Source organism: Aphis gossypii, chromosome 1, assembly GCF_020184175.1.
Source record: "Aphis gossypii isolate Hap1 chromosome 1, ASM2018417v2, whole genome shotgun sequence".
Lineage (NCBI taxonomy): Eukaryota > Metazoa > Arthropoda > Insecta > Hemiptera > Aphididae > Aphis > Aphis gossypii.
This window is the reverse complement of record NC_065530.1, coordinates 71,951,275-71,967,575: the sequence shown is the minus strand read 5'-3', so window position 1 is coordinate 71,967,575 and position 16,301 is coordinate 71,951,275. Positions and strand designations below refer to the sequence as shown.

The 16,301-nt window shown below is 24.7% G+C and overlaps 1 protein-coding gene across 2 annotated transcripts in view; it reads right to left on the bottom strand.

The window, feature by feature from the left end:
• LOC114127183 (potassium voltage-gated channel subfamily KQT member 1) overlaps positions 1-7,359 on the bottom strand; it is a 249,323-nt gene extending 241,964 nt beyond the window's left edge. For both annotated transcript variants that reach the window (XM_027991354.2, XM_027991355.2), the window contains exon 1: positions 6,982-7,359. The gene's annotated coding sequence lies outside the window, so the exon portion shown is untranslated. The remainder of the gene's footprint in view (positions 1-6,981) is intronic.
• Positions 7,360-16,301: the final 8,942 nt, after the last annotated feature.

Here is a 16,301-nt window from a genome sequence, read left to right as displayed (position 1 = left end):
TTATTATTCATTTTAAAAATACATTTTTTTGTATCAATATTATAACTTTTTTATACATATTTATTATGCTTAAGTGAATATCAAATTATGTATTTTTTTAGAATATATGTTAGAAAATGTCATATAGCCCTAATGTAGATTAAAAATTAAACACAATACTGGCATGCGACGAAATGAGCGAAGTGTCACGAGCATCTAACTACCTATACTCTGTATCCTATCAAATATTTTTAATAAATTATAACTATCATTATAATATATTTATATTCTCGGTTTTTTTTTTAGGTTATTCAGACTTTTTTTAAATAAATTACGTCTGAAAATAAATATAAATTTTCAAAATTAAATTATAAATTTACGTTGTAATAAATATTATATTAATTCTAACATATATAATAACAAATCTGTTTAAAATTTAATACCGACAATAATTCAGTATAATTATAACATACGAAATATAATAAATTCAAACCAAAAGTATAAATATTAAGAGTGTTATTTAGCTTACTCTAGTTTTCAGTTAAATAGTAATTTTTTTTTTTAATTTCATCAACTAGAATTTCAATTTAAAACGAGGACCAATTACAACATGAGTGATGAAACACAAATAAAACCAATACAATTTTTATTAAAATATCTAACTCCTATCACGACGACTTCATTATTATTTAATATGTACACTATAAATCACATTTAAACGTAAGTAAAATCAGTTTAAGAACCTACCTAACCTAATCTAACTTAAATTCCTTACGGAGAATAATTTATTTGTATTTTAATAAGGTTCCATTTTTTTATTAGTCTGTGCCCAAGAAAATTGTTTCAATTGAGAATATTTGTGCGTTAATTATTTTCATATTAGAAAAAAATCAAAATGAATTTCACAAAACTTTTACTGATTCAATTATCAAACTTTACATAACCAACAATAATATTCTCTACTGTATTCCTCTTGATAACTAGCTTACATTCCGCATTGTTCAAATAATCCAAGTAGTCATATATCATTGTCGTATAACATTCAATGTCATGTACACTCTTTCGTTACATAAAACCTAAAAAAAAATAATGGACGTAATGGAACATAATGGTTTCATTCGGTCCACTAAAAGTCTGTACTATCCATTAAATAGAAAATACACTACATACGAATTAAAGTAATACAACCTGACATTTCAGTCTAGTTTTAAACATAATTAAATGATAGCAGTAAATTAAAAACTAAAAATATTTTTTAGTTAATAGATATCATACAATCCTTACAAAGATTGAGTAATAAATCATAAGTGGATTAAATTGAATAATACAAAAATATAATACTTTTAAGTTATAACATAAACACATGCTGGTATACTAGTAAAAACAAACATGTTTAAAAATTTGAATATCTAATGTAAACAATAAAAAGGATAGTAGTTATATTAATATTGGCTAAATTCCAATTTCTAAGAAAAATAACTGTATTTAATTTAAATTTTCTATTTAATAGATAACATCTTATAAACACCCATTTTAAATAACTCACAAGTTTAAAACTTAATTCTCAATTTTTAAATAGTAAATTACTTTTAATTAAAATTTATTCAGTAAATTTTATTTTAAATTTGGTATTATATAATAATCAATTTTTTATGTAAATATTTAAAAGAAATTTTTGTTAAGAAGATTGAATAACTGTTAATATTATTTATTAATTATTGAATAACGTTTATATGAAACTACTTTTAGTATAAAAACATATTATTATCTCTTGTTTAACTTAATTATAAAAATTCTGAATACATGATGGAATTGTAAACATTTTTAATATTTATATAGTATTACTTATAATTCACTAGTTTAAATAAATCAGCCTTCTTAAATTTTAAAACAATCGTAATATGAAATATTAATATAATACATTTTATTTTTATGTATTCATTCATTAATAAAAGTTATTTATGTAATTTAGGAATTAAAATGACCTGATGTTACTGATAACTCAATAAACATAAAATCATACATAAATCTATAAGCAGTGATTTTGTACTACAAATATATAATATATAAACGAGCATTACTATTGTTTTTCAAATGTGGTAAATTATCATCGATTTCACAGCTGGGCTGTAACTAGTTTTTAAGTTACAGTAATCAAAAACTTTGTAACTTCCGAGTTAGTTTCTTTCTTGAAAGTTTATAACTTACTCGGTTACAATTGTAGATTCTTTATTAGTAACTAAACTACCTATCTTTATAAATTATATTTATATAGTTACCCAATATAACTTAATGTAGGAATGTATATTTTAAAATTTAAATATGCAATTATAACGAAATTTAAAATTGACTTATACAGATTACAAATTATTCTGTTTTTAACATATAATAATAATAATAATAATAGACTATAGGTACCTTAAAAGTTAGAAAATTGATTTGTTCCACAATGAGCCTGAATGTTTGTTACTTCTTTTTACTGTTTCGGTTTTTTTTTCTTTTTATACATATAAATAAGGAACATTAGTACTATATAAACAATTCACTGATTTTCAACGTTTCAACCATCGTAAAACTATGTTAAGTAGTTAAACAATTTTTTGGAAAAAAAAGAAAAAGATTTACTGTAAAAATAATAAATGCATACAACATTCAGACAATCGTGACTATCATAAATATAAATAATTTTGTTCAAATATACATTATAAAACCGTAATCTCGATACCATTATTAAATTTTAATGGCAATTATATTTCCTTCGTCTCTCTATATTTGAGCATGTATTATGTCAAATATTGAAACACTCAGGTAACCTCTAAATACCTTACATTTGTTATTTATATACACAAACGATTTCTCCTTTAGCCTGGACTGATACGTATCTACCAACACAAAATTTTGGTCCACGAGAATAAGAAAATGTAATTTCCGTTAAAAGCAGAATGTTGATGAGCCTTTCATAAAATATAGCAATTTAAAAATATCTTATAAGGAAATGTTCATTTCAAATCGAACCATACTTCAAGTTTATAACTAGAACAAATAGCGCCCAAAAACAGAATATAATAACACGATTATTAATTACACTGGTAAAGAATGTTTAACTTTTTCGGAAAAATCACTCACTAACAGAATTTGTGACTTTGACGTTGAATTCAAAGTGTAGTATTTGTATAATTAATTACTGTTAAAAATATAAACAACTTTTCTACTTATTACTCAATTAAGCATTTATACTCCGCGGTCAGTATACAGTAGGTATATTGTACTTTTTATGTTATCATATGGTCATAAGCAAATTTAATATGATTTATTATCTATAATCGTCTACGATTTATAAAAAAACAAACATTTACCTAAATTTAAAATTAATGTATTGTACATGTATATTAAACAACATGTAATTGTTTATACTCGAGTGTAAAAATAACCATTTAAAAATATACAATATCTAAGTATTATTGGTATACTATCAACCAAAGAATTTAATTTAATTAGATTTTTTTTTTAATTTGTATATTTCCAGAACTCCTGGATTAAACAACAGACATTTATTGGCAGTTTGACAACACACAGTTTTCTATAGGTAGCATTTAAAAAAAACATATTTATTTATTTATATTATATAATGTCGTGAGTAAATATCAAAATATAATAATCGATAATGATAATTAATAATTGAAGTAATTATAATAATTATGATTTCTAAGATGAATTTATGAATAGATTATAAATATACGCTACATATATAGATACATTTAAATAAAATATAATTAATGAAATTTTACATTGAAATATTAAAATAAATATCCATTCAATAGATTATGGAAAATTATATTACACAAAATAGTGAGAAACAATAATTTGATACCATATTTTCCTGACAGAAAATTGATGTTTGATCAACAAACTCAAGAAATTATTAACATATATCCATTCAAAACCAAGCATAAAATATCTCATTAATAAATAATAATAAATATTTATTAGATTCTGAGTGAACCGAGGAATGTATTTATTTTTATTTTTATTTCTATAGCCAATTATTATTTATTATTCAAAGTATATATTTTAATATAATAAAACGTATTATACATATCGATATTTGTATTACAATAATAGATAATAGACACAATACAACATGTAACAATTATTTTCCATATACCTTAGAATATACATATCTTAAACTCAAAATGGTATATAAAACATAAACATTACCAACCACTAGCTGTTATTTTATATAATGTACATTGTACATAGAAATAAATGCGAATTCTAGGTTGCAACTATTATTATTATTTATACCGACCATGCCCGGTCGAATTATAGATATGACTATAATATGATATACGTATATACGGAACAGCAATCTGTTAAAATATCATAATGATAATATAAACTAAAATAATAATAAACTCTTGCTAAATAAGACTATATACCTACGTATTTTTACTTAATATAAATATTTATTTTATTAAGATTACACACCTAATATAAATTCATCAAAAGTCTTATTACAATACGACTGTTTATACTAACAAATATAATAAAGAAACCTAACCAAAGAAAGTAAGTAAACCGCTAACAATTAAAACAAATATTACAGCCTATAACTAGATTAAATTGTGAGGAATTCCTTCCATCTCAAAGTTAAAAAAAAATGAACATTAAATCAATAACTTGAAAGGCTGAAACTATTTTTCTCTGCGTAATAATTATTGTCACGTTAACATTTTAAAATAATATGGTTGAGCAACGAAGTAAGTTACAAACACTTCTTAAATGATTAATAAAAACGTATTATTACAGTTTTATGTACCTATATTTACTATAGTTTATGTACTATATTTAATTCGTCGATAAAAAATAGATTATTTATTTATTTAATAAATTTTATTATTTAGATGTATGTATACGTATGTATATATTATATACCATTTTTTATTTCAGATTTATATAAATATCAAGTAGTCGAGCTGTAGAAAACATTAAAATAAACCAGAACCTTTAATAAATTTTAAATAATTTTTCGCCGGATGAAAAAGCCTAAAAATGCAATACAAGATTCCTTATAAGTAGTTATTATAGCTTTTTAAAAATATTTAAGACACATTGGTATTATTTTTATTTATAAGCATTTATAGTTGATATTTTAATAAAATCACGAAAATTTACAAATAATTTTGTTGTTAAAAATGCATATAGGTATATATAAACAGGTTTTTCATAGACATTTTAAGTTCAACTTTGACGAAATTAGATATTTCAACAGAAAATAACGATTTAAGTTATTTTGTTTTTAACAAAAAATAACTAAATAAAAATGTATATAAATAAATATCGTTTTGTTTAGAAATATTATTCGTGAGTACTTAAGACATTCAACATATAATATTATATTTTATAAACACAGTGGCATTTGTAAATGCGATATTTTTATCGAAAATTAATTCAACCTACCGTATTACTAATACTTATATAATAAAATAAATTACTTTAAAAGCAATATAAATATATCATAAAATATACTTATAATAATATAGGCCAATATAGGCTCAGAATAGTTTTTTGTATGTGCAATGGTTTATCAATAATTCAAATTCAACACATGCCTACATTACAGTGACTTATTTCACTATGACGAGATTCACTCCACACCTACTATACAACATACTGCCTATTACCTATTACCTACTTTCCCACTTTTTTTGTTATTAATTTTAGACATATTATTTAAAAAAAAGAACATTACAGCTCTAAGTAATATACAATTATAAGATACATGTGATTTCAAAATATTATATTACTATTATTATATTATTTATATTGCTCATAATATTTCATGCAATTTAATTACAACGTGACTAGAAATAGCAAAATTTTCCCTAGAACAATGTATTTTTTTTCTATTTTTCAGTATTTTACGGGAATAAATCATTATATATTCAATACACAGCATCTATGTACAACAAAACTATAGAAATCACTTAAACATACAATACCTTCCAGCTACCACCTAGACAACACTGCACTACTACATGAGTTACATGAAACATAACGTCGCCATATACTTTTATAACATGACATATAATATTTTATTCAACAGAATTTGATTAATTGAAATTGGTAGACTAGAACTGTACGCGAAACGCAAATAAATTATTTCATAAATTTATTTATTGTAGGTCTACACCAAATATTAAAAACGATAATACTCATAGTAATTAACAATATACTATTTATTTTAATTTTATAGCCATTACAAGTCATTTGAAACAGTTAGGTGGGTACACATTTTAAACTTAACGCTATTAATATAAATAATGATAATAACCAAACAGTCCCATGTATTTAGATGCTCTTAATCCGAAATAATCCGAAAAACAGCTAGAACATTTCGAATCGTATAAACTAATTTATGCGTAGGTACAATACATATTTAAGCACTCATTACATAGTTTTGAATGATCTTTAAACGCATACTATTACTAATAGTTTTATAACTATGATTTAAGTTTTCATCAAGAAACTCATAGTTCGTATTTTAATTAATCGACCAAATTATATTTTTTGTAATTTTACAATATTTTTTTTTATCAAACCAAACCACCTAAACTAATTGTATATTTACTCGGTTAAAAATGTCTTAGTTGAGAACAAAAAAACTAATACAAAAATAAATAAAAGTTCATTTCAATTTTGAAATAAATAATTTTAATGTGTTTTTTTATGATATATGAACTTCCATGACCCAATGTTAACTACATTACATGGCAACATAATCTTTTTAAACCTCTAATATACCTAACGTCATTACAGTAAAAAAAATATATCATAGTATTTTATTATTTATTATAATTTTTTGTCCGCCGAGTTGAACTTGTATTGACCAACGAATGAATATTATATATTTTACCGACACCGGAAAAATGCTTTATTCTAGTTTTCTACTGCTACTTTTTTACTACTTTTATATTCTACAATGACCTGGACGTGTTTTACCTGTACGTCCTTAAACGGCCGCCACGTGGAGGTCGCGCGGATCCCGTGACAATGGCACAAATATGATAACGATAACCAAAACACTCCGGCTACGACGGTGGCTTAAAACTCGTCCAAAAGAGAAAATATTTAAATACGTTTTATTGCAAGCCAGACGATCGGCTAAAAGTGCAGTTCGAGAGGATACATCGTTCATGTAATACAAATACATAAATTATATATTATATGACGTGGTCATTATTTGTTTTCCGAATCATGTGGCTTCAAATGACAAAAAAAAAATATTAACGAAAACCGCGGAAAAACGTACGCGCGCACGTTGAACGAGGAACACCGGGACAACGCTGCAACGACAACACCACAGCACCGGCGCCGACCACGGACCGACGCTGTTAAACATAACAGCGTACCGTCGCGCGCGGATACCACCGAACCCGCCGCCGACGATTTTCCCGCGACGCCCCAACCGGTGACGACGTTCACGCGGTACTCTCGCGTTGCCTTTACAATATTATTTTTCATTTTTGTTTTTCTTCACACTATGTTTTTTACATTGGCATAACTTGAAAAAATAAATAGAAGGCGCTAAAATCATGTAACTGTTATAGAAGCTGATTTACGGCCATTAGGATCTCAATTTTTAAATTATAGATAGGTACTTGTAAATTGAGTGATCCAAATCGTTTTTATTTTTATAAATTGTCCATTAACCAGAGTAAATAACCACAGCGAAAGATTAACGGTATCATATAGAAATTTTATTAATACTTTGAATAATTTATAAGAATTCTTTCTTATACCATTATATGAAAACAGTTTGTTTTTTTATTTATTATAAAAATAATAGTAATTTAATAATTACAAATTGATTTATTTTAAATTTTAAGCCATGTCCATTTTTCGTATAGGTACTCACAAAATATTAGTAACTATTTTACTAAAATGAGCAAGTTGAGGAAAGTTATTTTATGATTGTAAAAAATTTAATAATATAGGCATCATTTTTATTAAATTGTATACCCAATATTTTAACTGTCAAAACTTATTGACAAAAAAAATTCTGATAATCATTTTAATTATGTCAAGAAACTATTCAAATTTAGAATACTGTGTGTGCTTTACAGCAATAATTATCAATTACCTATAGGTACCTATACATTATAAAAATTACACTACCATATGTATTATTTTTATAAATAATCATTAAAATAACGATTCCAATCGATATACAACGAATGTATAATTTAAAATGAAATATAATCTGAGTTATATACCTACCTAAATTAGGTACCTGCCTCAAAAATAATAATATCCGGGATTAGCTTACTGAAAATATAATTTTGTCTTGCTCAAGTGAAAAAATATAATCCGAGTCGCAACGAAACAATACAGAATATAGAATAAGAAAAAAATTTATTGTTCAACGACGCATAGATGGAATTGAATAAGTGTGGGACGATAAGATGCAATAAATGGAAACAGCCAGGCAATTTCAATACTGAAAATTGCACATTCTCCATCCGCTATCTGTCGGCCAAAACCGTATTATCGTCGTAACGCTGCTCGCCGAGAACTCAACACACGGACGCCATGAACGTCCAAGTATACAATTTAAATATAGATTTGTTTATTTGAAATGAACCATGTCCTCTCGGCTATTGTAATTTACGTTTTGGTTTAAAGTATACGTTTGTTTAGGTTCATAATTATAATACTTATATTTTATTTAAATCCGTTAAAATATTAATATCTATGACCTATGTACTTGTACTTATAATTAATTCAATAAAGCATTTCAAATTACGATAAACTTTACAGTTAATCGTGTATAAAAAACAATTTTAGAATTCATTATGCTTACTTCTTAGTTCCATAGGCTCTACCAGGAACATGCTACAAGGTCTTAAACAGAGTTCTAAGTCGACGTCCCCAAAAGTTAAATTTGATGATTTGTTATTCTACAGTCAATTGTCATGTCTTCATCAATTCAATTGCTTTAATATCTTGCAGTATTTCTTTTGTCTATTAAAAAAATCATACAGCTATTATTATTATTTTAAATATATCAATAATTTATTTAAGGTTACAAAAATCAAAACTATAATTTAAGATTTACAAAATCTATTTAAAATAAAAAAAAGCATCCCTTATAATGAGTTAATAAATATAAAAATAATCATTTATTATAATAATTATATAATATTATTATCACTATTTTGAGAACTTCTATTAAGTTTGACACTTATACTAGATATTTAAATAATAAATATCTTTTGCGTGTTTGTCATTTACTTCAAATCCCACATTGTATGCAACTTATGTTTTAAACCACACAATATTGCAACTCATAAATCAACCCGTACATTACCAGCAATTAAATTGACCTCGTGCTAAATTTTCACCTGGAAATGTACATTATGCATTTATAAGCGAAATGTGCATTGGCCAATGGGTAAGTATAAAACCAATGCTATGAATACTTAGAGATTTTACACCTTATAGGTGGATGCCATAAATCATAATAATATGTAAATGTGAAAATAATTGGTATGAAACCTAACCTAATGTTAACATTATGGAATATAGTAATGCACAATACTATTATTTATTGGCAATATCAACGATCTAATAATATAATCTAACTTATCATTTACTAATACACCTATGATTATCTACTGGCTAATATTATGTTATACATTTTACGTATAATATTATGTGGTATATACTTATATATAATATATATATATATATTATATATGTAACATAAAACCAATTGATGCAAAAACTTATTTAAAATATAAGTATAACATATAATTATAGTTTATATATACCTAGCTGTCAACTAAGCATTTCACATAATTGCCTGTTAATCTTCTCCAATTTTTCAAATAATATAAAATTTAGATTAATTCGCATGATTTAAGTTCCTAAATTAGTTTTAATTCAATAGAATATATTTAATTATTTATAACTAATATAATAAAGTTTAAACTTTTATTATACCCATATTATGATGTTTACACGCACCCACTTCATGATTTCTACACTTTTTTTAACACTCGTTTAACAAACCAATAAAAATAAGATTTTAATCAAAAGATACTTAATAATATGTTACTTTTTGCATGATTATTCTGTATATATATTAGGTTGCTACTTTTTTTACCACTTTCACTTTCATTTTCTATCAAATAGATACTACAGTAAATGAAATTCTCATGTTCAAACAAAATAAGAGACATATTTTAGATTCTGAAAGAAGTGATGAATGTATTGATTTGTTGATTTTACAATGATGTGTGTTTTTTTTTGTTTTTTTTTTTTTTTTGTGTCTGTGTACAGCATAACTTGTCGAAATAATGCTTCAATTTCAAACTTTGGGGGTGGTTTTCGAAAGCAAAGTGAATATCCTTGGTGCATTATAGAGGTAAAAAGTAAACGTTTTCCAACAGTTTCAAAAACATCGAGAAAAACAACAACAAATGCGTTTTAAGTGCGTTTGAGTTTTAAATTTTTACGATATTGCGTAACGATAACGATTTATCTTCAAACGATTTTAAATATTTGTTATTATTCAAAAAGTATAAGTCGTGGGTACTTAAATATTTCACCAGTTATTTAGATTGGCATTTTCTTTATATAATTTAATTTTCAAAATATTTCGCTTATTTTAATGCTATTTATAGGCATTTGAAACATTCGTTTTTGTTTATTTTTTTTTATATAAATGTCGATAAAAAATTTTTAGCTGAGTCAAAATACTTGAAAATGTAGTAAAAAATGTCTCATAAATTAGTCTTATAATGATTCAAAAATTATTAGAATACATAGTCACAATTTTTTTTATTAACATTTGAAGTTCAAATATTGACAACAATTTGTCAAAACCATGAATGTTTGCAAATTATTTTATAAGTATAATTCATAAAAATTATCGTATAAGTAGCTAAGAGTTGAAAATTGAATACAAGATTTTTCATAAGTTTGACTTACAATAATTATAAAAGAACTTAAATTTTGGTGAATTTAGGCCATTAACACTTAATTCACCTTTTTCACCACTTACTAGAAAATATATGCTAGGCTGACAAATCATCTCCCTTAGAATCGTTTTTCAATGATACCTATCATTGGATTTAAATTTACTACATCAATTATAGTGACCTACTATACAACAGAGCGTTACTCACTTGACCACTCTTTTTTTCATTACATATTACAAATAATAGTAAAATTATACTATGATGTTTCGTGAAAAATAATAAGCATAGGAAAGCTTGTTATACGTGTAGATCTCTAAGATGAAAATAGTTAATAACAAAATAAAAAGTAATAATTATAATTTATTAATTGCGTACAAATATAATATGTTTCACTCAACTATATAAAGATACATACCTATTAAATATTATGTATACAGTAACTACCACCTACAGTGTATTACTGTGTACATTTTGTACACATATACAACAAATTAAAAATTTGAACACCATAATTTTAATTTTACTAGTTTGTAATTTGCATATTGTAAACAAATTAGTAAGAAACTATACTACTATACTACTTAATTACTTGCTACAAAAACATAATCAATTTCCAACAGAACATTCCGTCTCTGAGCAGGTAATAATATTAATATGTACCTGATTGGTATTTGGGTATATTTATGGAATTTAGATGTATATTATATGGACAGTGCATGCATTGTATTCAAATTTAATTGAAGTTCACGCTAGATACCAAAATGATAACGTGCATTCAAAGTTGTAGTATTCTCACCACTGATAATAGTAATATATATTAATTAATTACAATTGAATAATAACACAAAATTAAAACATAATCTGACAAATATAATTATTGTTGTTACTTTTTACAATGATAACAAAAAAAAATAAAAAAATGTTGAAATTAAATTGATATAAGGTTTTTGCGACTACCGAAATCACATTTAAATATTATAGTAATTGATAGCCTATTAAGTATGAGATGTCTTATCCATATACTAATTGTATAATTAATATACTAATATTAATAATTGTGTGTAGAGATACTATGTATTACTAATATTATAGTAATATTAGTACCTATTATAAGTATAATTACATATATATTAAATGATGACGTGATAATTAAGTATTTTTTGTATTAATGTGACTACTTTTAAGATTATTTTTTTAAATTTAAACAATATCTCAAAATAATGTATAAAATATTGACGATTATTTAAAGTGTTGTTTGTTTATCTAGGCATATAATCCTCATAATAATAAGTTATCCAGATAAAAATAATAATAATTTTTTACTTAGACGATTTTCTATCTAATTTCTACTTTATATTATAATTTACACACACACAAACATACACTTTTCATATAACTGACAAAAAAAAACAGAATATTTTAGATTACTATAAAGGGGAATTAAAATGTTTTCTCTATATACATTAAGTTGTATCATACATTTCTAGGTATCAGATTTGGTTTAAAATGTATAAACTAGAAAGTCTCTAAATTTACGATGACAGATATTGTTTTATAGTAATCATTAATAATAATTAGATCGGGGAGATATACAGGAGACATTGGCGAGATAGTTGAAGTATCGAGGAAAATTTCGCCACAATTATTGACCTGTAAAAAAACCTCGCCCATCGAATTCCTGCGCCATGGGCAAAGTACTACGTACTAAACGTAGTGTCGAATGTGTTCTTAAAACCGGATGCTGTAGAAGAATAGGAATCGCGTGGGCTTTGGGAGTGTTCCATCACCGCGATACCATAAATGGCATTAAAAAAAAAAATAAATAACCAACCCCCACGCAATGTTGGGTGACTCGTTTTTGCCGCAAATTTATTTCGTTTAACTCGACAGCAAGTCTCATAATTATATATATACATACATTATATGTATATGTGTAATGACCAGACTACGGTTTCGGTTAAGCGGTAACTTATAACATTTAACTCTAATCATATTTACTGGTTCGCAACTAAGTAGTCGCAAGAATAAATTAATAAATTTATATACAACTACCCACTATAAACTAATTATTTATTTATTTTGTATACCCATACGGCCATACATGGTCTAAAATTAAATCATCGATAAGGACAGTGAGGTATCCAGGATTATGAGGGATTATGGATTCCTTCCCTATACGTCCAATTTAATGACATTTAAGAAAAATAAGAGTAGTCAAGTGGGTAACGCTCTTCTGTACAGTAGGTATCGAGAAGACCTCTTTCATAGTATGTCACTTTAATGAACGTGTTAAATTTAAATGCATTGATAGGTACCATTATATACGAAAAACGATTGTGAACGGAAATGATTTGTCAGCCTAAGATATATTTTCCACTAGATAATGAAAAAGATGGTTTATGTTTTAATGACCTGAATACCCTAAAATTAAATCATATAAAGAAAATACCAATTTAAACAAATAGTGTATGTTTCAAGTTTTTACGATTAGTAACTTATGGTGACTAATAATTTTTAAGGAAAACAAAAATTTTAAATTATTTGATAGTAAATCGTTATTCAATGCGTGAATTTTTAATTTCGTAAAAATGTTAACTTTAGATTAATTTTTTAATTGGCCAACGCTCAACTTCTTATTATAATTATTGTAAGCCAAACTTATGGAAAATCTTGTAATCAATTTTTAACTCTTAGCAACTTTACAAATTTTTTTATGATTTTTTAACTACAAAATAACTTGCAAATATTATGATTTTGATGAATTGTTGTCAATATTTGATCTTCAAACGATAGTAAAAAAAAATGTGCCTATGTATTCTTGACGTTTTTGAAACATTATAAGACTAACTCAAGAAGAACTATGTATTAAATTTCCAAGTATTTTGACTTAAGTAAAAAAAAAATTGATTTCAGATAATTATAAATAACCTTAAAATAAGCGAAATATTTTGAAAATTAAATTGTGTAAATAAAATGCCAATCTAAATAATTAGTGAAAGTTTCAAGTATCTACGACTTATACTTTTTAAATAACAACAAATATTTAAAATCATTAAAGGATAAATCGTCATCGTTACGCAATTTCATTAAAATTAAAAATTTAGACGCTCTTAAGATTTTTTCCTATAACGTCGCTTGAGTTTTCTCTATATAGCTATTTAAAGAAAACTTATGAGAAATTTGTGTTGAATTTTTTAACCTTAGATATAAACACTAAAAATGTTGTGAATTTTTAACTACAAAATTACTGGCAAATTTTCGCGATTTCGAGATATTTCGTAAAAATGTGCACTTTAAACACTTATAAAAAGAAATTGTGACTAACGATTTTTAATTTTTTTTACTATAGCAATAATAACTTATAAAATCTTGTATTAAATTTTCAAGTTTTGTTGGACACAAAAAATTTTTTTATCGACATTTCAAATAAAATACTTAGAAAAATCTAAAATGTCAATTGTCTGTAAATAGCTCAAAAACAGATAACGTTAATATAAAAATGTTAAGTATTAACAGACTTAAGTGATTTTTTTTTCGAGTTACAACCATATAAAAAATCGATTTTATCGAAAACTGGTTTAGCGTAAATATTCCCATTTTCCGAAATTTTTTTGTTGTTTTTCCCGATTTTTTTTGAAAATTACTGGAAACATCTTACTTTTTACCTTTATAATACACCAAACGTATTCAATTTACCATCGGAAACTACCCTTGAAATTTTAAATTGAAGCATTATTTGGACAATTTATGATATACGCAAACAAAAAAAATCACACACCATTGTAAAATCTATATATTTATCACTCCGTTCAGAATCTAAAAAATAAAGTACTTTTTGTTAATATGAAATGAAACATTATTATAGTCGATTATAAAGTGATACAAAAAGTGTCATTGCATGGTCAACGATCAGTTTAAAAATGAACTTATGCATCAGGAATGATTACAAAACATTTTTTATAAATAACCCCTTAAAGAATAAAAATATATTCTGGATATTAAACTGGATGGTTAAAAAGTATGTACTTATAAAATATAGGTATCTAAATTTTAATTTAAAGGATGTAATTGTTTCTTATTTTTCATTACTATATTGATAACCACTTCAACATTTGTTAGCTAAAGACGCAATGAGTTTAACATTTAAAATTTGCTCCGTAAACTTGAAATATTGTCATATACCCTCAAATAACGATTTATTATAAAATTGAATATAAACATAAACGAAAAAAATTAGAAAAACGGAAGTTTAAAAACACATTTTCAAAAAAAATGTAATATTTAAAAATATAACGTAGCCACTAAAAAAATAATCGCAACCCACAGTTTGGATACCTCTGCATTATAATAATAAGGTATGAGATACCTAGATACACGTCATGCAGTGACATTTTCTGAATTTTTTTATGTAGGGAAGTAGACAATTTAATTGAAAATTTCACCACGTGGTTGTAGCCACCTAGCCCTCATCTAAACTCGATAACAATAGAATATACATTAATATAGGTATATTGAAAATGTTGATACATGTTCCTATTGTACCTATAAGTTATAATTCAAAATTCTAATGAATTTCTGAGTTATTATACTTTCAATAGTAATTATAATAGTTAATAATGGTATTGTATCAATTATAAAATATATACAATATTTGGTTAAGTAGGTAGGTACCTGGTACTCATACAAATTGTACAATGTACATGCTATTCTTACATTTTAATGGATTACTTCCCATAATTTTTGAATCATCATAGATCCCAAATTTTTTACGCTTCCAGCTAATATCATAGATCACTCAAAAATTACTCCTTCTGAATTTTATTTATGTGTATATAAAATAAATCAACATTTTCAAAAAAAAAATCATCTTCATAACATTTTATAATAAAAATAGATTATACTGTCTTAATATTATCGTATGATAAAATAAGGTACTACATGGCACTCTTAAAATTCCATACAAAATTAGAATAGTATTTAAAAATATAGTCAATGAACAAGTACAAATTTACAAATTTTTGTGTTTAGCTTGTTAATTTGTTGTCAACTTGTATTGGTCTTCTATTTTTTTTTTAATTTTAAGTATATAAATTAAACGTTTTATAGTTCGTAACATTTTAATATTATTTAAATGCTATTAAATAAACTTTTTTTATTTGTGGCAATAATATATTATAATATAAATCTTAGCAATACTATCAAAGTATCAAATAGAAATATTGGTATGAAACTTAATCTTATAAAATGTATTGACATATTGACAAACACTATATTTTATTAAAAAATATGAACAATTTAAATAATTTAGATGTGTAGCACTTATTCAATTTTTCTACA